General features: G+C 46.5%; 1 long non-coding RNA gene across 1 annotated transcript in view; it reads left to right on the top strand.

Annotated features, from left to right (window-relative positions):
• LOC137381200 (uncharacterized) overlaps positions 1-26,839 on the top strand; it is a 493,787-nt gene that overhangs the window by 126,890 nt on the left and 340,058 nt on the right. The window lies entirely within an intron of this gene.

The raw sequence follows: 26,839 nt of genomic DNA, 5'->3' as shown, positions 1-26,839 counted from the left end.
CAACCCATCTAAATACCCCACTGTTGCAACGCAATCCCTCTAAATACCCCAGCCTGTTACAAGACAACCAATCTAAATGCTCCACCCTGTTACATGACATCCTATCGAAATACTCGACGCTGTTACAAGACAACCCATCTAAATACCCCTCTGTTGCAAGACAATCCCTCTAAATACCCCAGCCTGTTACATGACAACCCATTTAAATACCCCACCCTGTTTAAATCAACCCATCTAAATAACCCTCCCCCCCGTTAGAAGGCCACCCATCCATATACCCCCCCCAGTTACAAGACTACCCAACTAAATGCCATCCTGTTACAAGACAAAACATCTAAATACCCCACTGTTGAAAGACAATCCATCTAAATACCCCAGCTTGTTACAAGCCAATCTATCTAAATACCCCAGCCTGTTACAAGACAACCCATCTAAATACCACACCCTATCACAAGACAACCCATCCATATAACCACACACCCCGCCCCCGTTACAAGACAATCCTTCAAAATAACCCCCAGGATCAGGCAACCATCCAAATACCTCCCCCCACCCCGTTACAAGACAATCCATCCAAATACCGCCCTTTTACAAGACAACCCATCTTAATGCCCCAACCTATTACAGGACAATCATCGAAATACCCCCCGTGAACAGACTCCCATCTAAATACCCCCCCCCACACCCGCAGAAATGACTCACATCTAAATACCCCCGTGAACAGACTCCCATCTAAATAACCCAGTGGGAACAGACTCCCATCTGAATACCCCCCCGCGGAAAAGACTCACATCTAAATACCCCGGCCAGGAACAAACTCCCATCTAAATAACCCGCGGGAACTGACTGCCATCTGATACCCCCAGTTAACTGACCCCAAACTAATTCTCCTGTCCCAGTCACCATCCGCCCCCTCCAAACACCCCCCCCCCACCCCCCCACCACCCCCCCACCGTGTTCTTCCAACCTCCATCACTTTCCTGGGTTTGGCTCCATCTCCCGACAATCTTTAATTCACGTTAATTCCTGGTCTGCATGAACCACTGGAATTCGATCAACTGGCTCCCAGACTCCCGGCACCTTTAACTCAAGTCCAGCCAACAGCAGGGCCGGGCAAAGAGCAAGGACCGCGCCTCCCCCCACAACCCCAGAGGCTAAATGCATTCTGAGCATTTAACGCAAAGGAAGATCCCAGCCCAGACACATCCCTCTCTGCAGAAAGGTGTTTCACCCGTTCTCCCCATCGGCTCCAGCAAATCAAACAGAGGGAGACACACACAAACACACACACACTGACTGGCAGAGGGACGGGAGGAGGCCATTCAGCCCTTTGATCCTGTCCCACCCATGTTATATCATGGCTGATCTGTCCCTTCCCCCATTGAGCCACTAGGAGACAGGCAGATACAGTCGGGGAGCATTTTCAGCTTTTAGTGGGCCTACATTGCTCTTTGCCACCCACTTTCCTTTTATGTAACTATAAAATTTCTTCTTATTGATTTGGATGTCCTTGCAAGCTTCCTTTCGTAATCTCTTTTAGTAGCTCTTATAAGCTGCTTTGTGATCCTTTGCTGGTCTTTCTATCGATCCCATTCGGCCGGATCTGTGCTGCGTTTTGCATTTTTGTAAGCCCTTGCTTTTACTTTTATTCTAACCCTAATATCTTTGGTTGTCCATGGCTGTTTTTTTCTGTGAAGTGGAGCTTTTTCTTCTCGGGTATATACTCGCTCTGTATTTCATTAAATGTTTCTTTAAATGTTCTCCACTGTTCTTCAGTCGTTTGACCCATTAACAGATCTTCCCAGTTTTCCATGGACAGTCTCTGTCTCATCCTGGTAAAGTCAGCCTTACCCAAGTCTAAAATTCTAGTAGCTGATTCGTGCTTTTCACTTTCAAACGTTACCTTGAATTCGATCATGTTGTGATCACTATTTGATAAATGTTCACGCACAGTTCGGCTACTAATTAAATTTGACACATTACTCATAACTAAATCTAATATTGCCTGTCCCCTTGTTACATCTAGGACATATTGCCGTCGGAAACTATCCCAGACACATTCTAGAAATTCACTACCTTTCTGACAGGTGCTAGTCTGCCTCTCCCAAATAAAATATGGAAGTTCAAATCCCCCATTAATACTTCTCTGCCTTTGTTACACCCTTGCCTAAGTTGTACATTTATACAATCTAACCCCTCAGAACTGCTACCAGTGGGTCCATACACAAAACCTATTACAGCTTTAGATCCTTTTCTGTTCCTCAGTTCCACCCATAAGGTCTCCACTGTATGAGAGAGTGTCCTTCGGTGTCCTCTCCCACCCTCACATCCAGCATTGGAAACACAAACACAGGCCACAAACCCACACACAGACACAAAGGCAGCCACATAAACACAGGCAGACTAACATGTACAGATAATCACACACACAGACACACACATAGAAATCCACAGCCAGGCACATCCATTCTCAATGACCGAGAGAGAGAGAGAGAGAAACCCATGCAGAGACACATAGATTCACATTGACCAATTTAGACAGACAAACACAAACACTTCCCTCTGTGTAAATCATGTTTTTACAAACATCAAAATCTCTCTGTTCTCGTTTTATATTTCACTCTCGGGATTTCATAAGAACTAGGAGCAGGAGTCGGCCGTCCGGCCCCTCGAGCCTGCTCCGCCATTCAATAAGATCATGGCTGATCTTTTCATGGACTCATATCCACTTACCGCGTTCTCACCGTATCCCCTATTTCCTTTATTGTTCAAAAAGATATCTACCTTAGCTTTAAAAACGTTTACTGAAGAAGCGTCAACTACTTCACTGGGCAAGGAATTCCATAGATTAACAACCCTCTGGGTGAAGAAGTTCCTTCTTAATTCAGTCCTAAATCTGCTCCCTCTAATCTTGAGGCTATGCCCTGTTATCCTAGCTTCACCTGCCAGTGGAAAAATCCTCTCTACTTGTATCTTATCTATTCCCTTCATAATTTTATATGTTTCTATAAGATACCCCTCATTCTTCTGAATTCCAATGAATATAATCCCAATCTACTTAGTCTTTCCTCATAAGTCAACCACCTCAACTCCGGAATCAACCTAGTGAACCTCCTTGGCACCCTCTCCAGTGCCAGTACATCCTTTCTCAAGTAAGGAGACCAAAACTGCACACAGTACTCCAGGTGCGGCCTCACCAGTACCTTATACAGCTGCAACATAACCTCTCTGCTTTCAAACTCAATCCCTTTAGCAATGAAGGACAAAATTCCATTTGCCTTCCTAATTACTTGCTGTACCTGCAGACCAACCTTCTGCGATTCATGCACAAAGGAGACCCAGGTCCCTCTGCATAGCAGCATGCTGCAACTTTTTACCATTCAAGTAATAATCCTTTTTACTGTTACTCCTACCGAAATGAATGACTTCACATTTATTAACATTGTATTCCATCTGCCAGACCTTTGCCCACTCACTCAATGTATCTATGTTCCTCTGCAAAGTTTCAGTCATCTGCACACTTTGCTCTGACACTCATCTTAGTGTCATCTGCAAACTTTTACACCCTAAACGTGGTCCCCAACTCCAAATCATCTATATAAATTGTAAATAATTGCGGTCCCAACACCGATCCCTGAGGCACACCACTAGTGATTGATTGCCAACCAGAGTAGCACTCATTTCTCCCCACTCTCTGCTTCCTGTTAGTCAACCAATCCTCTATCCATGCTAATACTTTACCCCTAACGCCATGCATCCTTATCTTATGCAGCAGCCTCGTATGCGGCACGTTGTCGAAGGCCTTTTGGAAATCTAGGTACACCACAACTCTCTTTCCCTCTTGCCTTCAGGAATTTTCATTCTGAAAACTGCATCATGAAGATGAAAAGAGGGAAAGTCTGGGACGACGAATACTTGGACAGGAGCTTCCTCCAGAGGGGACGGACTGAGGCCTTGTCCACAGGCTGCACCCAAAGGGCCCACGTGAATTGTGTCTGTTTATTAGCCCGAGGTATAATTTCCTCTCTGGGGCCCCTGGGTTAACTAGTTCCTGTCGGATTGGGGCCCTGTAGTTTTAAATAGGTTGAAAGCCTGTGGCTGTGTATCTAGTGCCCTGCAGCAATTCCTACATCACAACACAGAGGCAGAAACAGATGGAGAGCAAAAGAGGGGGAGTGAAAAACAGCTGGAGGTGGCAGGCTAAACAGAGAGAGAGAGATAGGCAGGCAGAGTGTAGGTGAGTGAGGAAAGGCAGAGAAAGTTGGAGAAAGACACAGAGAGAGAGAGAGAGAGAGAGAAATCCACACTCAAAACCTTGGTAAAGTGAATGTTGCAGTGTCACCATAGCTGGGATCTTGCTGTGCACAGCTTGCCTACAGAATCCCTGCATTGTAACATTGATTGCATTCTAGAAGTGAATTCATTGTGTGTAAAGCTCTCCTGAAGGCCTGGAATTAAAGACCTGAGCTTGAAGCCGGTATAAATTCCGAATAATGCTGGTGTTTTGGGCAGTGCCGTGTATTTGAGGGTGAAATGAAATGTGCAGCAGCCATTTGAATTGAGAGTAAGGTTCTGTGACTGGATTTCTCTGTCTCTCTCTGTCTCCATCTGTCGCTCTGAATGAGAGTAACAGGAGGGAGAGACGCACAGGAGAGTGAGGGAAACTTGGAAGGAATCAGAGGGGGAGAAGAGTGGTAGACAGCTGTTATCACACTGCTGCTTGTGGGATCTTGCTGTGCACCAATGGCTTACAGCATTTCCAACATTGCAACAGTGACGATCACTTTAATAATTAACTCATTGAGCTTCAAAAGCTAGGAATTAAGTCACAAATGTGATAGTTTCTAAATGCTTGGAACAATTCAAGAATAATCTGTGTGCTTTGGTCAATGTTCTGAAGCTTTACTGTGAAATAAGATGTACGGAGCCCATTTCAATTCATTTCACTGAAGTTCTGAGTTGAGATTTCTCTCTCTGTCTCGCTCCAGATTTCTTTCCCTCTGTATCTCTATTTAAACCTTTAATAGTTAAAAACATACCACACACTGCAATATGATTTGCTGTTGTTTTAACTGGTGAGACAGAAATATTTCGCAGCTTACTTCAATAAACACTAGATATAAAATAGAGGGGAAGAAACCCGACATGGATAGAGAGAGATCAAAAGGGAGGAACACAGGGTCGACTGAGATCGGAACAGAGACAGAGATACAGAGAGACGGAGAGAGATAAAGAGACAGACACACAGATACACTATGGTGGAGGGAACTGTCTGAACCATTTTAGCCTTTGGTTTATTAACTGATTCGTTTGTATTTGGGTGTTGCTGAGAGAGTGTCTGCGTTACCAAGGGCAATTTCTGGGCTTTTGCTGCGCTATTTTGTTTAAAAATGCCTTTTAATCAATTTTCTCTCTCTCTCTCTTATTAGGAATTTTCATTCTGAAAACTGCATCGTGAAGTTAAAAAGAGGGAAAGTTTGGGAAAGTAATCCTTGGACAGGAGCTTCCTCCCGAGGGAACGGACTGAGGCCTTGTCCACAGGCTGCACCCAAAGGGCCCACGTGAGTTGTGTCTGTTTATTAGCCCGAGGTTTAATTTCCTGTCTGGGGCCCTGGGTGACACACAGACACTCACACGCAGACTTTACATTCCACACTGATGTCAGTAAAAATGGCCAACAGAACCTCAGTACCAATCCCCAGTATCTGGCCAGTCCTGAAAGAGACAGAGAGAGAGATAGGCAGTGACAGAGAAAGACCGTGGAAGAAGGAGGACAAAACAGCTTGTAGGAGAAACGTTACATTTATTTGTGTTCCACAGATTTTATTAAAAGTTGAAAGGGACTGGACACTGAAAAAGCTGTCAGTGCACAACAACAACCCTGAGAGACTTTAGAAGTGAGGGAAGGGGAGACACTTCACAATCCACACAAATGTCAGTAAAAATCACCAAACACAACCTCAGTAACAATCCCCATTATCTGCCCAGTCCTGTATTGTGGGTTTGTTGTGAAGGTTTTAGGGGTGAGTGTTGGATCAGTGTTTGACATTTTCAAACTGCAGGGAAAGAATTAAAGGTTCAAAGTTAACTAAGAGATGGCTGAAAGCATTGCTGCCCAGGGATTAACATATCAATGGACTGGAAGAGTCAGGAAGGTCCTGTCCTGGGATTAACATATCAATGGACAGGCCCCCGGGACAGGAGATTGAGAGACAGCCCAACATGTCAGAGGCTCAAGGGGTGGAGTTTGCAAACAGCTCACTCAGGATATAACTGGGTAGGAAGATCCAAGTTCCAATCACCAAACTCACCTTTCACTCTCTCTCCAGAGATAGTAAAAACATTCCCCAGTCTGCTTCAGTGTGTGTGTCTGTGTATCTGTGGTTGTATCGGTGTGTGTGTGTGTGTGTGTGTGCTCTCTCTGTCCCAATCTGGTTTATAACTGTGATTGGATGGTATTTGAATATTGCTGATTGTCTGTGTAACTGAGAGAGGAAACCCTGGGCTCTTGCTGTGCTATTTTGTTTAAAAATGTCCTCGCTTTGTATTTTAATCCAATTTTTCCTCCTTCGTTCCCCTGAGGAATTTTCATTCTGAAAACTGCATCATGAAGGTGAAAACAGATGGAGAGAAAAAGAGGGAGAGTGAGAAACAGATGGAGGTGGCAGGTTAAACAGAGAGAGAGAGAGAGAGAGAGAGAGAGAGAGAGAGAGAGAGAGAGAGAGAGAGAGAGAGAGAGAGAGAGAGAGAGAGACAGGCGGAGTGTGAGTGAGGGAGGGAAGGCAGAGAAAGATGGAGAGAGAGAGAAATCCATACTCAAAAGCTTAGTACACTGATTATTGAAGTGTTAGCATTGCTGGGATCTTGCTGTGCACTAAAAACAGGTTATCTGCATATTTGCATTATCTGAAGGTCTGGAATTAAAGTCATGAGCTTGAAGCTGATATAATTCACGAGTAATGATGGTGTTTTGAGCATAGCCGTGAATTTGATGGTGAAATGAAATTGTGGGATCTTGCTGTGCACAAATGGCACGCAGTGTTTCCAACATTGCAATAGTGACGAGCACTTTAACAATCAATTCACTGAGTGTCAAATGCTCCTGATTCATTTCAGTTCATTTTACTGAAGTTCTGAGTTTCGATTTGTCTCTCTGTCTCTCAATTTAAACCTTTAATAGTTAAAAACACACACAGCAGTGTGATTTGTTGTTGGTTTAAATGGTGAGACAGAAGTATTTCATAACTATTTTCAGCCAACATTACATATGAGATAGACGGACAAAAACAGATATGGACAGAGAAAGAGAAAAAGAGACAGAGGACGAATGAGATAGGAACAGAGAGAGATACAGAGACAGGGGAGAGAGAGATACAGAGACAGACAGACACACACACACACACACAAACACACACACACAGAGGTGGAAGTTGCTGTCACAATCCTTTTATCCTTTGGTTTATTAACTGTGATTTGTCTGTATTTGGGTGTTGCTGAGAGAGTGTCTGTGTAACCGAGGGCAGTTCCTGGGCTCTTGCTGTGCTATTTTGTTTAACAATGCCTTTTAATCAATTTTCTCTCTCTCTCTGTCTTGCCTTAGCAATTTTCATTCTGAAAACTGCACGGTGAAGATGAAAAGAGGGAAAGTTTGGGACGAGGAATCCTTGGACAGGAGCTTCCTCCAGAGGGGACGGACTGAGGCCTTGTCCACAGGCTGCAACCAAAGGGCCCACGTGAGTTGTGTCTGTTTATTAGCCCGAGGTTTAATTTCCTCTCTGGGGCCCTGGGTTAATCAGTTCCTGTCGGATTGGGGCCCTGTAGTTTTAAATAGGTTGAAAGCCTGGGGTTAAAGGAGCAGCCCCAGGAGGGAGTTACATTTGCCACTTGCTCCATCCAGCCCTCAGTCTGTGAGGTTTGCTGCTGTTTTGGGCAATGCTTAGTGAAATAAGATGCACGGTGCCCATTTTAATTCATTTTACTGTAGTTCTGAGGTTATCTTTCTCTCTGTCTCCACATTCTTTCCCTGTGTCTCTATCTCCCCCAAGCTTTCTCTTCTCTGTCTCTGTTACACACTCGCCTTCTCCATTTAAACCTTTAACAAATAAAAAACATACCACACACAGCAATGTGATTTGTCGTTATTTGAAATGGTGAGACAGAATCAGCAGGTTGTACGCAGTTCAAAGAGGGAGTTTCACCCTTTCTGGGGACTGAAATCTGGCTATTATCACATTGCTGCTTGTGGGATCTTGCTGTGCATCTAGTGACCTGCAGCATTTCGTCCATGACAACAGTTTAAAATTCAGCTTCCTGAGGGTCTGAGTGTGGATTTCTCTGTGTTTTCTCTCCATTCTCCTCTGCTTTTCTCTCCCCGCGCACTTTTGCTATTTTAACCATTAATCAATAGGAGCCACAATGTGACGTGTGGTTATTTTAAACGGTGACAGAAACAATTCAGAGGACGTTTCAATCCAGATTAAATCCCAGATCGAGAGAAAAAGAAACCGATGTGGATGGGGTGCAGGGGGGAGGGAGCAGGAGAAAGACAGGGAGAGGGGTGTTTGAGATTTTCAAACTGCAGGAATGTTCCTCTCTCTGGGATGTCGAAACTTACATCACTAAAAACAAATTACCTGCATTTTATCAGATTGCTGCCTGTGGGATCTTGCTGTGCACACATTGCTTGCAAGTTTCCTGCATCGCAACAGTGAGGACCACTTTCATAATTAGTTCATTTAGTGTCAAACGCTAGGAATTAAGTCACAAATGTGATAATTTCTAAAGGCTTGTTATAATTCCAGAATAATCAGTGTCCTTTGGGCAATGTTGGGAAGCATTACTGTTAACTTAGATGTACGGAGCCCATTTCAATTCATTTAACTGATGTTCTGAGTTGAGATTTTTCTCTCTGTCTCTCTCCAGCTTTCTTTCCCTCTGTTAAATTTATTTTCAATCTGGTTTCACAGGGACAAGGAGAACTTTTGCTTTTCCTTTCTTGTCTTTGGCTTCAGTGGGTCATGGGTCAATCCCAGTGTCCATGCAGTCTATGACCCCTGACCCAGTACTCTGACCCTGTACTTTACCTGGGGGAGCAGGTTGAGGGTCAGTCCCAGGCTCTTAAAGGGACTCCGCACCGTCACAACTGCTCCTTCAGTTTAAACCTTCGAGTGAGTCAGTCGGAGTTTGGACAAGGATGGAAACAAAGTCACATTGAATCTGCCAATATTTATTTATTCAGTGATTTTAATAAACAGCAAATTATCTATCAAGCCCAAATTCACACAAGTAATATTGTGAATTCAGATTAATAATTTTAAAGGAGAACCTGTTGTTAATTAATTCCATTTCATTTGCTAAAAATTATCATCACGACATTGTTTATTTCAGGATGTAATATTAATAAATCCCTTCGGAAGACAGGAGGAGGCCGTTTGGCCCCTCAACCCATCCATCTCTCTCTCACACACCCCATCTATATCTCTCTCCCTCTTTCTCCCTCGCCCGATCTCTGTATCTTTCTCTCTCCCACCTCACCCCATCTCCGTATCATTATCTCTCTTTCTCTCCCTCGGCCCATCTCTCTCTCTATCCCTCACCCCATCTCTCTATCCCTCACCCCATCTCTCTCTCTCTCTCTCTCTCTCTCTCTCTCTCTCTCTCTCTCTCTCTCTCTCTCTCTCTCTCTCTCTCTCTCTCTCTCTCTCTCTCTCTCTCTCAGCTGAAAATTGATCAGTGAAATTGTTATCTCAGTCCATATTTACAGTGCACACTGTACCTTATTTACCTGTTGTAATAAGTTCATATCGTATCTATTCATCCCACTGGCGTAAAATTTCACCAGATCAACATTCTCACTGGACACTGAAGCATTCCAGAAAGCACGGCTCGCAAATTCAACACAAGTTTCCTTTTTCTGAGTCTCGCTAGTCTGTTCTGATTCTCTGAGGGATTACTGATGCTTATCCTCCACATGAACAGTCGTCCTAATCCCATGTGCCTGTCCTGTTCCCAAACCCCGCATCCACTTACATTAAGGTACGTGATACAGGAGTGTCTCAGTGACTGAGGCAGGTGAGTCTTGAGGCTGAGCCGGGCACAGTGAGTGACCCAGGTTATTCCGACACTCCAGGCAAATGGTGGCAGTAGTTTGGAACGTGTCTTTTGCACACGCACATTGATGCAAAATCAATTGCTATCCTTCCCCCTCTCTGTTATTCTCCATATCTATCCCTGTCTTTCTCACTGTTACTCTCTCCATCTGGATGGAGGAGGAGAAAGGGAGGCATATATAGAGGCAGATTTACTTTGTGTCTAACCCCACACTGTACCTGCCCCCTAGTTCTAGACCCCCCCACAAGGGGAACATTCTCCCAGCATCCGCCCTGTAAAGTCCCCTTAGAATCTTGTATGTTTCAATAAACTCACCTCTCATTCTTCTGAACTCCAATGCGTATAAGCTGCTTGCCCTGCTCAGTATATCTAGCATTTTCTGCTGGGATGTCGGCTGAAGCTGGTTGGGCTGAGGACACGACCCTGAGAAACTACTGCAGTGAAGGTCTGGGACTGAGATGATTGAACTCCAACAACCACAACTATCTTCCTTTGTGCTCGGTATGATTCCAACCAGTGGAGAGCTTCCCCTCTGATTCCCACCGACTTCAATTTTACTCGGGCTCCTCGATGCCACACTCAGTCAAACGCTGCCTTGATGTTAAGTCAGTCTCTCTTCCCAGTCGCAGACATGAGTGAATCGTTCCCATTGACCTGTTGTGTACTGAACATGCTGTGTATCTTCACAGCCTGATACAGGATTGTACACGGCCGATTAATGTAGCCCATCAAACACACCGAGCGCAGGTTCAGCACAGCTTAGGAACAGTGTCCAGTTCCTTCAACATTCTCTCTCTGTCTCTCTGTCCTGCTATCATTGACAATAGGAGAGAGACAGAGGGAGAGAGCTTTAGATATGAAGGCAGAGATCGTGCTGTGGAGAGGAACAAAGTTGGAGAGAGAGAGATTGTTGAAGTGGATGAAAAGGATAATGTAAGATATATTAATTTGTTGTAATCCTTCACTGCTGTGTACGGAAACATATAAGAAAAAGGTAGGGAGAGAAAAAACATCGGGAGAGGGAGATATTTAGATGACGTTGGGACAATCCTGATGATCCAGAAGGAATAGTCTCCATTTTAAACATCCAGCAAGCTATTCCACTGTGGGAACCATCACACCCTCATGATATTGCTTGTGGAAATTTCATGCTGGCTTATTGGTTAATTTTTAAACATGCGATTGATAGATTCTTTTTTACCAAAGGTATTAAGAGATAAGGGGCAATGGCAGGATCTATGCTGTAAGTTAGATCACAGATCAGCCATGATCTCATTGAATGCTGGGACAGAGTTGTGGGGTCAAATTGCATCCTCCTCTTCCAATATCCCTTGTTAAATATCCTTCTTTCTTGGGCAGTCACTCTGTCAGTCTATGCCTCTCTGTTTCTCTCTTTCTGTCTGTCTCTCTCTGTCTCTATCGGACAGAGTAGAGTGAGATTCACTCTGTATCCACCCCATGATGTTCCTGCCCTGGGAGTGTGTGATGGGACAGCGTGGAGGAAAATTTACTCTGTGTCAAACCCAACATGTGCTTGGCTTGGGAATGTTTAATGGGACAGTGTAGCTGGAGCTTTACTCTGTATCCCTGGAATTTAGAAGGTTATGGGGTGATTCGATGAATGTTTTCAAGATAATAAGGGAAACTGATAAGGGCGATGGAGAATAACGATTCCCACTGGCTGCGGAGTCAGGAAACTGGGGACAGTCTTAAAATCTAAACATAGTCTAAAATTCTTTTAGCAGTGAAATGAAGAAAAACTTCAACACACCAGGTGTGGTATTAGTTTGGAACTCACTTCCACAAACGGCAATTGATGCTGAGACACTTGTTAATTTTTAAATCTGATTTTGAATGATTTTTGTTAACCAAAGGTATTAAGCGGCAAGGATAGGGACGTGGAGTTCGATCACACATCAGCCATGAGCTCATTGAATGACAGAGGAGGGTTGAGGGATCAAATAGCCTCCTCAGCTTCTTCTGCCAAACGACAAATATCCTGCTATCACTCCCTATGACTCGGTCTGTGTCTGTCTCTTTGTCTCTCTTTCCGTCTGTCTGTCTGTCTCTCTCTCCTCTCTCAATCACCTGTGGAAATCCACAAACATTAGTCAGCCATTTTAAGCTGGTTCTCGGTGGCCATTTTATGTTACCTCAACATCTGATATCTCCTGTTAACTGACACCCATCTAATACCCTCACTATCAACAGACCCCCATCTAAATATCCCCTTCCCCCTAATACAAGACAATCCATCTAAATACCCCACAGGAACAGAGTCCCATCAAAATAACCCCCCACCATTAACTGACCCCAATCCAATTCTGCCCCATGCCCTCCACTGTAAACACTTTCCCTTTCTAAATACCCTCCATGTCCTGTAAAAGCCCCCCTCTACTAATTCCCACCCTGTATCATCTCCCCCGTGAACAGACCCCTTCCCTCTCCCCCCCCCCGCCAACCCGTGTTATTCCCACCTGCATCACTTGCCCGGTTTTGGCTCCGTCCCCCTACAATCTTTCATTCACTTTAATTCCTGATCTGGATAAGCCACTGCGATTCCATCACTGTCTCCCAGACCCCCGGCACCTTTAACTCCTGTCCGGCCAAACACCGGGCCGGGCATAGAGCAAGGACCTTCAGAGGCTAACTGGCATTCTGAACCTTTAACGCACAGGAATATCCCAGCCCCAGACACATCCCTCTCTGCAGAAAGGTGTTTCACACGTTCTTCCCATCGGCTTCAGGAAATCAAACAGAGGGAGACACACACAAACACACACACACTGATTGGCACAGGGACGGGAGGAGGCCATTCAGCCCTTTGAGCCAGTCCCACCCATGTTAGATCATGGCTGACTTGTCCCTTCCCCCATTGAGCCTCAAGGAGACAGGCAAAGACAGATACACGGACAGTCAAAGAAACACTGGGCTGGACTCGGATTTGGTGCCAATGGTGCAAACCAGGGTGGAGGGCAGGAGGGTGGTTGTGAATCAGCTGCCCTTTCAGCATCTCTCCAATGTTTTTACCTCAATGGGAGCAAAACTGGGCAGAGATGGAAAGCAGGATCCCACTTCACAATCACCCTGTACAACACCAAGGCAGCGAGTTGAAATCCACCCCCAGACAGAGGGACAGAGACACAGAAAACAGATCCGGGGATTAGGACAGAACAGAGAGAGAGAGAAATAAATGGAAAGGGATCTGGAGAAAGATGCAGGGAGTCCTAAACCAGTGAGTGAAACAGAGAACAGAGGGTCAGAAATACCGGGAAGGGCAGAGAGAGGGAGAAATGGAGACATACACAGAGAGATGTAGATATTGAGAAAGATCCCAGAACAAGAGAGAGATGCAGAGACAGAAAGAAGTGGAGGGGCAGAGATACAAAGTAAGATGCGTTTACAGATGTCCCGGGATGGGGGAAATGCAGAGATAATCTTGCAGGAAAGGAGGAGCAGAGATGGAAAGATTCAGGGATTTGGAAGTGAGTGAGAGAAGAAATGGACTGAGAGAGAGAGAGGCAGAGAGTCGCAGATAGAGATTGACAATGGAAACCTGTGAGACTCTAGAGAGGGGCAGAAATAGAAAGGATGTTGAGAGATACACAGATCAGGATTTACAGATATGAAGAAGTAGAGCTGGGAACAAAGAGGAAGGTGTAGGGAACAAGTTGCAGCAAGAGATGGAGAGAGGGAAATCTGTTCTGGAGCAGTCCTTCCCAAACTATTCCATTCGGAGAACCCTCCAGTCCCCTCCCTTGTGGTAACAAATCCGCAGATCCCCTAAAACACTAAATCAAAGTACTGCGGATGCTGGAAATCTGAAATAAAAATCGAGTTGGAAATACTGAGATTTCCAGCACTTTGTTTTTCTATCAGCCCCGAAAACACACATAGTCTTCATTTTTGTATTTAGAAATGAATTTGACAATGACACATATATATTTATTATTATTTTCCCTCCCTGATTAAAGCTCTTGTCTGTGATTTTCCACGTGGCTAAAAGATTCTCCCTTTGCATCATCACAGCTGCAGCTTCCGAAAAGATTCTCCTTGGGAATAAGAGAAATAAAATTGATTCAAACAAGGCAAAGCATTTTTGAACAGAAATAAAACACAGCGAGAGCCCAGGGCTCTTTCTCTCACTCACTGACATAAAACAGTCTCCCAGTGACTCCCCATCTTACAAACACATCCCCCAACACAGAGCCAGAGACTGGGATGTGTGGATGTGTTTAACCTGTTATTTTCTGCTCTCTCTCTCTCTGTCTCTCTATTTCTCTGCGTGCCTCTCTACATCTGTTTCTGCCTCATTGTAAAAACACACAAACACCGATGACACAATCCCCTCTCCGGTAGAAGGATAGAGAGAGAAATCCACATTCCCATCCCTGAAAATCTGAATTCAAATGGTCCCCAGCTGTTACATTGCACTGTCAAGTTCAGCCCACAGCCTAACACACTAGCATTATTCAGGAATGAGAACATGCCTTTACAAACCTTCACATTTCAGCCCTTTCATTGCTGATTCACAGAAGTATTTGACACTCAATGAATTAATTTTTAAAGTGGTCGGCAATGTTGGAAATGCTGTAGGCCATTGGTGCACAGCAAGATCCCACAAGCAGCAGTGTGATGACAGTTGGCTATCCCTCCTATCCCCCTCTGATTCCCTCCATGTTTCTCTCATTCTCCTGCATCTCTCTCCCTCCTGTTACTCTCATTAAGAGATACAGATGGAGAGAGAGAGAGAAAAATTCACGGCACTGCCCAAAGCACCAGCATTGTTTAGGAATTATACCGACTTCGAGCTCAGGACTTTAATTCCAGGCCTTCAGGAGAGCTTGACACACAATGAATTCACTTCTAAAATGCAGTCAATGTCGCAATGCAGGGAATTCTGCAGGCAAGCTGTGCTCAGCAAGATCCCAGCAATGGTGACACTTCAATATTCAGTGTACCAAGCTTTTGAGTTTGGATTTCTCTCTCTCTCTTTCTCTCTCACTGTCTTTCTCCATCTTTCTCTGCCTTCACTCCCTCACCCACACTCCGCCTATCTCTCTCTCTCTCTCTGTTTAACCTGCCACCTCCAGCTGTTTCTCACTCTCCCTCTTTTTCTCTCCATCTGTTTCTGCCTCAGTGTTGTAATGGAGGAATTGATGCAGGGAATGTACGCACAGCAGGATCCCACAATGTGATCTTAGCCAGCTTTCCCATCAGAGTCATCAGAAAATGCTAAACTCCATCTTTAAACTTATACCAAGCCTTTATACTGCTTCACGTTCAGCTCTTGCAATTATTGGCCCTCAGGAGCAGTTGACACACAATGACTTAATTTTGAAAGTGGTCCCCACTGTTGCAGTGCTGGAAACCTGCAGGCAATCTGTGCATAGCAAGATCCCACGGGCAGCAATATGACAATATGCGGGTTATCTGTCTTTAGTGATGTAAATTTAGATGTCTCAGAGGAAGGAACATTCCTGCAGTTGGAAAATCTGAAACACACCTCTCCCTGTCTTTCTCCTGCTCCCTCCCCCACACCCCTCCACATTGGTTTATTCCTCTCTCGATCTGGGATTTAATCTGGATTGAAACGTCCTCTGAAGTGTTTCTGTCACCGTTTAAAATAACCACAAGTCACATTGTGGCTCCTATTGATTAATGATTAAAATAGAGAGAGTGCGGGGGGATGGAAAACCCGAGGAAGATGGAGAGAAAACACAGAGAAATCCACACTCAGACCCTCAGGAAGCTGAATTTTAAAGTGTCCTCATTGTTGTCATGTAGGTAATGCTGCAGGGCACCAGATGCACAGCAAGATCCCTCAAGCAGCAATGTGATAACAGCCAGATTTCTGTCTCTAAAAAGGGCGAAGCTCGCTCTTTAAAATGGGAACAAGCCATCTGTGCACAGCAAGATCCCACAAGCAGCAGTATGATAATATTGTGACCCCTCTCATTCCCTCCATGTTTCCCACACTCTCCGTCTCTCTCTGTACTATTACTCCCATTTATAGAGACCGAAGGAGAGAGATATAGAGAGAGAGACAGAGAAATCCACCTTCAGACCCTCACTCTCAATTCAAATGGCTGCTGCACATTTCATTTTACCCTCAAATTCACGATACTGCCCAAAACACCAGCATCATTCAGGAATTATACCGGCTTCAAGCTCAGGACTTTAATCCCAGACCTTCAGGAGAGCTTTACACACAATGAATTCACTTCTAAAATGCAGTCACTGTTACAATGCAGGGACATCTGCAGGCAAGTTGCGCACAGCAAGATCCCAGAAATGGTGACACTTCAACATTCATTTTACCAAAGATTCGAGTGTGGTTTATTCTCTCCCCCTCTCTCTCTGCGTTTAACGTGCCACGTCCAGCTGTTTCTCAATCTCTCTCTTTTTCTCTCCAACTGTTTCTGCCTCAGTGTTGTAATGTCGGAACTGATGAAGTGAATGTATGCACAGCAGGATCCCACAATGTGATCATTGCCAGATATCCCATCACAGTCCTCAGAAAATGTTAAACTCCATCTTTCAACGTATAACAAGCCTTTATACAGTTCATGTTCCCATCAGGAGCATTTGACACTCAATGGATTATTTTTTAAAGTTGTCCTCAATGTTTCAATGCAAGAAACCTGCAGGCAATCTGTGCACAGCAAGATCCCAGAGGCAGCAATATGACAATATGCAGGTAATCTGTCTTTAGTGATGTAAGGTTAGAGATCCCAGAGGGAGGAACATTCCTGCAGTTGGAAAATCTCAAACACCCCTCTCCCTGTCTTTCTCCTGCTCCCGCCCCGCACCCCATCCACATCTGTTTCTTTTTCTCTCGACCTGGGATTTAATCTGGATTGAAACGTCCTCTGAAGTGTTTATGTCACCGTTTAAAATAACCACAAGTCACATTGTGGCTCCTATTGATTAATGGTTAAAATAGAGAGAGTGTGGGGGAGAGAAAAGCAGAGGAGGATGGAGTGAAAACACAGAGAAATCCACACTCAGACCCTCAGGAAGCTGAATTTTAAAGTGTCCTCATTGTTTTCATGCAGGAAATGCTGCAGGGCACTAGATGCACAGCAAGATCCCACAAGCATCAATGTGACAATATCCAGATTTCAGTCCCCAGAAAGTGTGAAACCCCCTCTTTAAAGTGGGTACGAGACATTTGTGCAGAGCAAAATCCCACAAGCAGCAGTGTGATGACAACCGGTGACTCCTCTGATCCCTCCATGTATCTCTCAATCTCCTGCGTCTCTCTCCCTCCTGTTATTCTCATTCAGAGAGGCAGATGGAGAAAAAGAAACAGAGAAATCCACTCTCAGAACCTCACTCTCAATTCAAATGGCTGCTGCACATTTCATTTCACCCTCAAATCCACGGCACTGCCCAAAACACCAGGAGTATTTGGGAATTATACCAGCTTCAAGCTCAGGAATTTAATTCCAGGACTTCAGGAGACCTTTACAGACAATGAATTCACTTCTAAAATGTTGTCACTGTTACAATGCAGGGCATTCTGCAGGCAAGCTGTGCACAGTAAGATCCCAGCAATGGTGACACTTTCAACATTCAGTTTATCAAGGTTTTGAATGTTGATTTCTCTCTTTCTCTCACTCTCTGTCTTTCTCCATCTTTCTCTTTCTTCGCTCCCTCATTCACACTCCACCTCTCTCTCTCTCTCTGTTTAACCTGTTACCGCCAGCTTTTTCTCTCCATCTGTTCCTGCCTCAGTTCAGTAATGTAGGAATTAATGCAGGGACTGTCTGCACAGCAGGACCCTACATTGCGATTATAGCCAGATATTCCATCACAGTCCTCAGACAATGCTAAACTCCATCTTTAAACTTATAACAAGCCTTAAAACAGCTTCACGTTCAGTTCTTGTAATTGTTGTAGTATTCTTGTAAAAACACAGAGAAAACCACACTCAGAGCCTTAGGAAGCTGCATTTTAAAGTGTCCTCACTGTTGTCAAGTAGGTAATACTGCAGGGCACTAGATGCACAGCAAGATCCCACAAGCAGCAATGTGATAATAGCCCGATTTCCCCTCAGTCCCCGAAAGGGCAAAGCTCCCTCTTTAAACTGGGAACAAGCTGCTGATTCTGTCTCACCATTTCAAATAATGGCAAATCATATTGCTGTGTGGGGAATGTTATTTTTATTTATTATTTATTAAAGGTTTAAATGGAGAAGGTGAGTGTGTAACAGAGACAGAGAAGAGAAAGCTTGGGGGTAGATGGAGACACAGGGAAAGAATGTGGAGACAGAGAGAAAGATAACCTCAGAACTACAGTTCAATGATTTAAAATGGGCACCGTGCATCCTATTTCACTGTAAGCTTCATAGCATTGCCCAGCAAACCTACAGTCTGAGGGCTGCAAGGAGCAAGTGGCAAATGGGACTCCCTCCTGGGGCTGCTCCATTAACCCCAGGCTTTCAACCTGTTTAAAATTCCAGGGCCCCAATCCGACAGGAACTAGTTAACCCAGGGCCCCAGAGAGTAAATTAAACCCCGGCCTAATAAACAGGTACAACTCATTTGGGCCCACTGGGTGCAGCCTGTGGACAAGGCCTGAGTCCTTCCCCTCTGGAGGAAGCTCCTGTCCAAGGATTCCTCTTCCCAAACATTCCCTCTTTTCATCTTCACGGTGGCAGCTTTCAAAATGAAAATTCCTGAAGGCAAGAGGGACAGAGAGATAATTGATGAAAGGCATTGTTAAACAAAATAGCACAGCAAGAGCCCAGCAATTGCCCTCGGTGACACAGATAATCTCTCAGCAACACCCAAATATAGACAAATCACAGTTGATAAAGCAGAGGCTAAAAGGGTTCAGACAGTTCCCTCTACCGGTATGTGTCTGTGTGTGTGTCTCTTTATCAATCTCCGTGTCTCTGTATTTCTCCCGCTGTTCCTATCTCAGTCCCCCCTGTGTCCCTCTCTCTTGCTCTATCTCTCTGTCCATACGATTCTTTCCCTCTATTTCATATCGCATATTCATTGAATTGAGCTATGAAATATTTCTGTCACCATTTAAAACAACAACAAATCATATTGCAGTGTGTGGTGTGGTTTTAACTATTAAAAGTTTAAATAAAGAGACAGAGGGAAAGACCGCTGGAGAGAGACAGAGAGAGAAATCTAAACTCAGAACTTCAGTAAAATGAATTGAAATGGACTCTGTACATCTTATTTCACAGTAACGCATCAGAACATTGTCCAAAGCACACGGATTATCTTAGAATTATAAGAAGCCTTTCGAAAACTATTACATTTGTGACTTGATTCCTAGCTTTTGACGCTCAATGATTTACTTTTTAAAGTGGTCGTCACTGTTGCAATGTTGGAAATGCTGTAGGCCTTTGCTGCACAGCAAGATCCCACAAGCAGATGTGTGATAACAGCTGGCTGCCTCTCCTCTCCGCCTCTGATTCCTTCCATGTATCCCTCACTCTCCTGCATCTCTCTCCCTCCTGTTACTCTCATTCAGAGAGACAGATGGAGAGAGAGAGAGAGTCTTGCGAGGTGGGCCCCAGAGGGGAAATTGAACCTCGGGCGAATAAACACGCAACTCACGTGGGCCCGTTGGGTGCAGCCTGTGGACAAGGCCTCAGTCCGTCCCCTCGGGAGGATGCTCCTGTCCAAGGATTCCTCGTCCCAAACTTTCCCTCTTTTCATCTTCACGGTGCAGTTTTCAGAATGAAAATTCCTCAGGGGAAAGAAGGAGGAAAAAATGGGATTAAAATACAAAGCGAGGACATTTTTAAACAAAATAGCTTCGAAAGAGTCCAGGGTTTCCTCTCTCAGATACGCAGACAATAAGAAATATTCAAATACAATCATAATCAAATACAGTTATAAACCAGATTGAGACAGAGAGACCACACTCACAAACAAATACACAGACACACACACTGAACCAGACTGGGGAATGTGTCTACTCTCTTTTGAGAGAGAGTGAAAGGTGGGTTTTGTGATTGGAACTGGGATCTTCAAACCCAGTGAAATCCTGAGTGAGCTGTTTGCAAACTCCACCCCTTGAGCCGCTGACATGTTGGGCTCTCTCTCAATCTCCTGCCTCAGGGGCGGGGCAAGGGGTCTGTCCATTGATATGTTAATCCCAGGACAGGACCTTCCTGACTCTTCCAGTCCATTGATATATTAATCCCAGGGCAGGCCCTTCCTGTCTCTTCCAGTCCATTGTTAGGTTAATCCCAGGACAGGACCTTACTGACTCTTCCAGGCCATTGATATGTTAATCCCAGGACAGCAATGCTTTCAGCCATCTCTCAGTTAAGTTTAAACCTTTAATTCTTTCCCTGCAGTTTGAAAATATCAAACATTGTTACTGAGGTTGTGTTTGGGGATTTATGCTGACATCAGTGTCAATTGTAAAGTGTCTCCCCTTCCCTCACTTCTCAAGTTTCTCAGGGTTGTTGTTGTGTGCTGAAAGCTTTTTCAGTGTCCAGTCCTTTTCAACTTTTAATAAAATCAGTAGAACACAAATAAATGTAAAGTTTCTCCGACAAGCTGTTTTGTCCTCCTTCTTCCACAGTCTCTCTCCGTCACTCCCTATCTCTCTCTCTGTCTCTCACAGGACTGCGCAGACACTGGGGATTGTTACTGAAGTTCTGTTGACCATTTTTACTGTCATCAGTGTGGATTGTAAAATGTGTGTGTGTGTGTGTGTGTGTGTGTGTGTGTGTGTGTGTGTGTGTGTGTGTGTGTGTGTGTGTGTCTGTGTGTGTCTGCATGTTTTTGTGTGAGAGAGAGAGAATCTCAGGGAGACCTCTCTGCATCTCCATCTCTCCTTCTCTCTCTGTTTCTCCTTCTCTCTCTATCTCTCCCTCTCTCAGTCCGCCTCTCTAATAGTAACATATAAAATAGGAGCAGGCCATTCGGTCCCTCGTGTCTGCTCTGCCATTCAATAAAGATCATAACCGATGGTCGAATTCAGTACCCTGTTCCCACTATCTCCCCATAGCCCTTGATCCCTTTGACATTAAGAAACATATCTCTCTCCTCGTTAAACATATTTAATGAATTGGCCTCCACTGCCTTCTGCAGAAGAGAATTCCACAGGTTCACCAACCTCTTCCCCATCTCTCTCTCCCCCCTCTATCTCCCTCTCCCCCGCTATCTCCCAATCCCCCTCTATCTCCTTCTCCTGCTCTCTCTCCCTCTCCCCCTCTATCTCCCTCTCCCGCTCTCTCTGCCTCTCCCTCTCTATCTGCCTCTTTCGCACTCTTCCTCTCTCCCCTCTATCTCCCTCTCCCCCTCTACTTCCCTCTGCCCCTCCGATTCCCTCTGCACCTCTATCTCCCTCTCCCCTCTATCTCCTTCTCACCCTCTATCTCCCAATCCCGCTCTCTCCCTCTCCCCTTCTATATCCCTCTCCCTCCTCTATATCCCTCTCACCCCTCTATCTCCCTCAGCCCGTCTATCTCCCTCTGACCCTCTATCCCCCTCTGCCTCTCTATATCCCTCTCCCCCTCTATCTCCCTCTCCCTCTCTATCTCCCACTCCCCCTCCTTCTCTCACTCCCCCCATCTCCAACTCCCCCTCCATCTCACTCTGCCCCTCCATCTCCCTCTCCCCTCCATCTCCCTCTCCCCCTGCATCTCCCTCTCCCCCTCCATATCACTCTGCACCTCCATCTCTCTCACCCCGGCTATCTCACTCACCCCGGCTATCTCACTCTATCTCACTCTGCCTCTCTATCTCACTCACCACGGCAATCTCACTCACCCTGGCTATCTGTCTCTCCCCCTCTATCTATATCTCCATCTCTATCTGTCTCGCCCCACTCTATCTGTCTCTCCCCTCTCTATCTGTCTCCCCCCTCGATATCCCTCTGCCCCTCTATCTGCCTCTCCCCCTCTATCTGCCTCTCCTTCTCTATCTGCATCTCTCCCGTTCTTTATCTCTCCCTCACTTTCTCTCTCCCTTCTATCTCCCCTTCCCCCTCTATCTCCCGCTCCCCCCATTCCATCTACCCCTCCATCTCCCTCTCCCACCTCCCTCTCCCCCCTCTCTCCCAATATCCCCCTGTCTCCCCCACACCCCTCTCTCCCTCTCCACCCTCTCACCCTCTCCACCCTCTCTCCCTCTCCCCATCTCTCCCTTTCCCCTATCCCTCTCCCCCTTCCACGCCCACTCCCCCTCTATCTCCCCCTCTATCTCTCTCTCCCCCTCTATCTCTCTTTCTCTCCCCCCTACAACTCGTTCTCCCCATCTCTCTCTCTTGTTGTCTTTCGCTTTCACTGTCGCTGTCTCTCTCACTCACTGCCGCTCCCTCTCTCTGTTTCTTTGTGTCCCTATTTCTCTCATTCTCTCTGTGTCTCTATCTCTCTCTTTCTCTCTGTCTCTCTCTCTCTCTCTCTCCCCCTGTCACTCTCTCTCTCTCTGCCTCTGTCCATGACTCGGTGTCTCTCTCACACCATCTCTGCCATTCTCTCTCTGTATCTCTCTCTCACTGTCTCTGTATCTTCCCCTCTATATCTCTGTCTCCCTCTCAATTTCTGCCTCTTCCTTTCTGTCTCTCTCTCTGTGCCTCCATCTGTCCTTCCCTCCCTGTCACACCCCCTCTCCTTCTCTCTGTCTCTGCCTCTCTCTCCTTCTCTCTCTCTGTCCTTCCATCTGTCGGTCCCTCTGTCACGCCCTCTCTCTCGCCTTCTATCTCTCTCTCTCTCTCTCTCTCTACTTCTGTCTCTCGCTCTCTCCCTGTCTTTCTCTGCCTCTGTCCATAACGCTGTCTGTGTCTCTATGACACCATTTCTCCCTTTCTCTTTCCCCCTCTCTCTTTCCTTTCATCTCTCCCTTCCTCCCTCGCTCCCAGGACAGCAATGGTTTCAACCATTTTGTCTTGTTTCTTTATCCCTCCCTCTCTATCGCACTCTCTCCTTCTATCTCTGTCTCTGCCTCTCCCACTGTCTCCCTCTGTCCCTCTATCTGTCTTTCCCTCTCTCTCCTGCTATCTGTATCTATCTCTCTCTATCCTTCCATCTGTCCTTCCATTCCTGTCAATCCTTCTCTCTCCTGATTTTTCTATCTCTCTCTCTCTGTCCTTCCATCTGTCTTTCGCTCCCTGACACTCCCTCTCCCGCCTTCTATCTCTGTCTTTCGCTCTATCCCTCCATCTGTCCTTTCCTCCCTGTCACTCCATCACTCTCCTTCTCTCTCTGTCTCTCTCTATTCCTCAATCTGTCCTTCCCTCCCTGTCACTCCATCTCACTCCTTCTCTCTCTGTCTCTCGCTATTCCTCCATCTGTCCTTCCCTCCCTGTCACTCCATTTCTCTCCTTTTCCGTCTGTCTCTCGCTCTCTGTCTCTCCATCTTTCTTCACCCCCGTCACTCCCACTCTCTCCTTCCATCTCTGTCTCTCTCTCTCTGTCTCTGTCCCTCCATTTTTCTTTCCCTCTCTGTCACTCCCACTCTCTCCTTCCATCTCTGCCTCTCTCTTTCTGTCTCTCCATCTGTCTTTCCCTCTCTGTCTCTCCCTGTCTTTCCTTCTTTCCCTCTCCCCCTCTATCTGGTTCTCCCCCTCTATCTCCCTCCCTCCCTCTCTTTCTCTCTCCCTCTCTTTCTCTCTCCCTCTCTATCTCTCTCCCTCTCTCTCCCCCTCTATAACAATCTCCCCCTCCATCTCCCTCTCCCCTCCATCTCCGTCTCCCCCCCATCTCACTCTGCCCCTCTATCTCACTCACCCCGGCTATCTCACTCATCCCGGCTATATCACTCACCCTAGCTATCTGCCTCTCCCCCTCTATCTATATCTCGCCCTCTATCTGTCTCTCCCCACTCTATCTGTCTCTCCCCCTCTATCTGCCTCTCCCCCTCTATCTGCCTCTCTCCCTCTCTTGCTCTCTCCCTCTCTCTCCCCTTCCCCCTCTATCTCCCGCTCCCCCATCTCCCTCTCCCCCTCCATCTCCCTCTCCCCCTCCCTCTCCCCCCTCTCTCCCACTATCCCCATGTCTCACCCACACCCCTCTCTCCCTCTCCACCCTCTCTCCCTCTCCCCATCTCTCCCTTTCCCCTATCATTCTCCCCCTTCCACGCCCACTCCCCCTCTCTCTCCCCCTCTATCTCTCTCTCCCCCTCTATCTCTCTCTCTCTCCCCCTACAACTCTTTCTCCCCATCTCTCTCTCTTGTTGTCTTTCGCTTTCACTGTCGCTGTCTCTCTCACTCACTGCCGCTCCCTCTCTGTTTGTTTGTGTATCTATTTCTCTCTTTCTCTCCGTGTCTCTCTCTCTCTCTCTCTCTCTCTCTCTCTCTCTCTCCCTGTCACTCTCCCTCTCTCTCTGCCTCTGTCCATGACTCGGTGTCTCTCTTACACCATCTCTGCCATTCTCTCTCTGTATCTCTCTCTCAAAGGCTCAGTATCTTCCTCTCTATATCTCTGTCTCCCTCTCTATTTCTGCCTCTTCCTTTATGTCTCTCTCTCTGTGCCTCCATCTGTCTTTCCCTCCCTGTCACACCCTCTCTCCTTCTCTCTGTCTCTGCCTCTCTCCTTCTCTCTCTCTCTGTCCTTCCATCTGCCTGTCCCTCTGTCACGCCCTCTCTCTCGCCTTCTATCTCTCTCTCTCTCTCTCTACTTCTGTCTCTCTCTCTCTCCCTGTCTTTCTCTGCCTCTGTCCATAACGCTGTCTGTGTCTCTATGACACCATTTCTCCCTTTCTCTTTCCCCCTCTCTCTTTCTTTTCATCTCTCCCTTCCTCCCTCGCTCCCAGGACAGCAATGGTTTCAACCATTTATCCTTCTTTCTTTATCCCTCCCTCTCTATCGCACTCTCTCCTTCTATCTCTGTCTCTGCCTCTCCCTCTGTCTCCCTCTGTCCCTCCATCTATCTTTCCCTCTCTCTCCTGCTATCTGTATCTATCTCTCTATCCCTCCATCTGTCCTTCCATTCCTGTCAATCCTTCTCTCTCCTGCATTTTCTGTCTCTCTCTGTCCTTCCATATGTCTTTCACTCCCTGACACTCCCTCTCTCGCCTTATATCTCTGTCTTTCTCTCTATCCCTCCATCTGTCCTTTCCTCCCTGTTGCTCTATCTCTCTCCTTCTCTCTCTGTCCCTGTCTATTCCTCCATCTGTCCTTCCCTCCCTGTCACTCCATCTCTCTCCTTCTCTCTCTGTCTCTCGCTATCCCTCCATCTGTCCTTCCCTCCTTGTCACTCCATTTCTCTCCTTTTCCGTCTGTCTCTCGATCTCTGTCCCTCCATTTTTCTTTCCCTCTCTGTCACTCCCACTCTCTCCTTCCATCTCTGCCTCTCTCTATCTGTCTCTCCATCTGTCTTTCCCTCTCCATCTCTCCCTCTCACTCCTTCTATCTCTCTCTGTCTCTCCATCTGTCTTTCCCTCTCTGTCTCTCCCTGTCTCTCCTTCTTTCCCTCTCCCCCTCTATCTGCCTCTCCCCTCTATCTCCCTCTCTCCCTCTATTTCTCTCTCCCTCTCTTTCTCTCTCCCTCTATCTCACTCTCCCCCTCCATCTCCCTCTCCCCTCCATCTCACTCACCACCTCCATCTCCCTCTCCCTCCCCCATCTCACTCTGCCCCTCGATCTCACTCACCCCGGCTATCTCACTCACCCCGACGATCTCACTCAACTTGGCTATCTGCCTCTCCCCCTCTATCTATATCTCGCCCTCTATCTGTCTCTCCCCACTCTATCTGTCTCTCCCCCTCTATCTTTCTCGCCCCCCTCTATCTCCCTCTCCCCCTCTATCTGCCTCTCACCCTTTATCTGCCTCTCTCCCTCTCTTTCTCTCTCCCTCTCTCTCCCCTTCCCCCTCTATCTCCCGCTCCCCCAACTCCCTCTCCCCCTCCATCTCCCTCTCCCCCTCCATCTCCCTTTCCCCCTCCCTCTCCCCCCTCAATCCCACTATCCCCCTGTCTCCCCCACACCCCTCTCTCCCTCTCCACCCTCTCTCCCTCTCCCCATCTCTCCCTTTCCCCTATCCCTCTCCCCCTTCCACGCCCACTCCCCCTCTCTCTCCAGCTCTATCTCTCTCTCCCCCTCTATCTCTCTCTCTCCCCCCTACAACTCTTCCACCCCATCTCTCTCTCTTGTTGTCTTTCGCTTTCACTGTCGCTGTCTCTCTCACTCAATGCCGCTCCCTCTCTCTCTGTTTGTTTGTGTATCTATTTCTCTGTTTCTCTCTGTGTCTCTATCTCTCTCTTTCTCTCTGTGTCTCTATCTCTCACTCTCTCTCTCTCTCTCTCTCTCTCTTTCTCTCTCTCTCTCTCTCTCTCTCTCTCTCCCTGTCACTCTCTCTCTCTCTCTGCCTCTGTCCATGACACGGTGTCTCTCTCACACCATCTCTGCCATTCTCTCTCTGTATCTCTCTCTCACTGTCTCTGTATCTTCCTCTCTATATCTCTGTCTCCCTCTCTATTTCTGCCTCTTCCATTATGTCTCTCTCTCTGTGCCTCCATCTGTCTTTCCCTCCCTGTCACTCCCTCTCTCCTTCTCTCTGTCTCTGCCTCTCTCCTTCTCTCTCTCTCTGTCCTTCCATCTGTCTGTCCCTCTGTCACGCCCTCTCTCTCGCCTTCTATCTCTCTCTCTCTCTCTCTACTTCTGTCTCCCTCTCTCTCCCTGTCTTTCTCTGCCTCTGTCCATGACTCGGTGTCTCTCTTACACCATCTCTGCCATTCTCTCTCTGTATCTCTCTCTCAAATGCTCAGTATCTTCCTCTCTATATCTCTGTCTCCCTCTCTATTTC

The sequence above is a fragment of the Heterodontus francisci genome, chromosome 21, assembly GCF_036365525.1.
Source record: "Heterodontus francisci isolate sHetFra1 chromosome 21, sHetFra1.hap1, whole genome shotgun sequence".
NCBI lineage: Eukaryota > Metazoa > Chordata > Chondrichthyes > Heterodontiformes > Heterodontidae > Heterodontus > Heterodontus francisci.
Note: the sequence above shows the minus strand (reverse complement) of the source record. Positions and strands in the feature narration are given on the sequence as shown.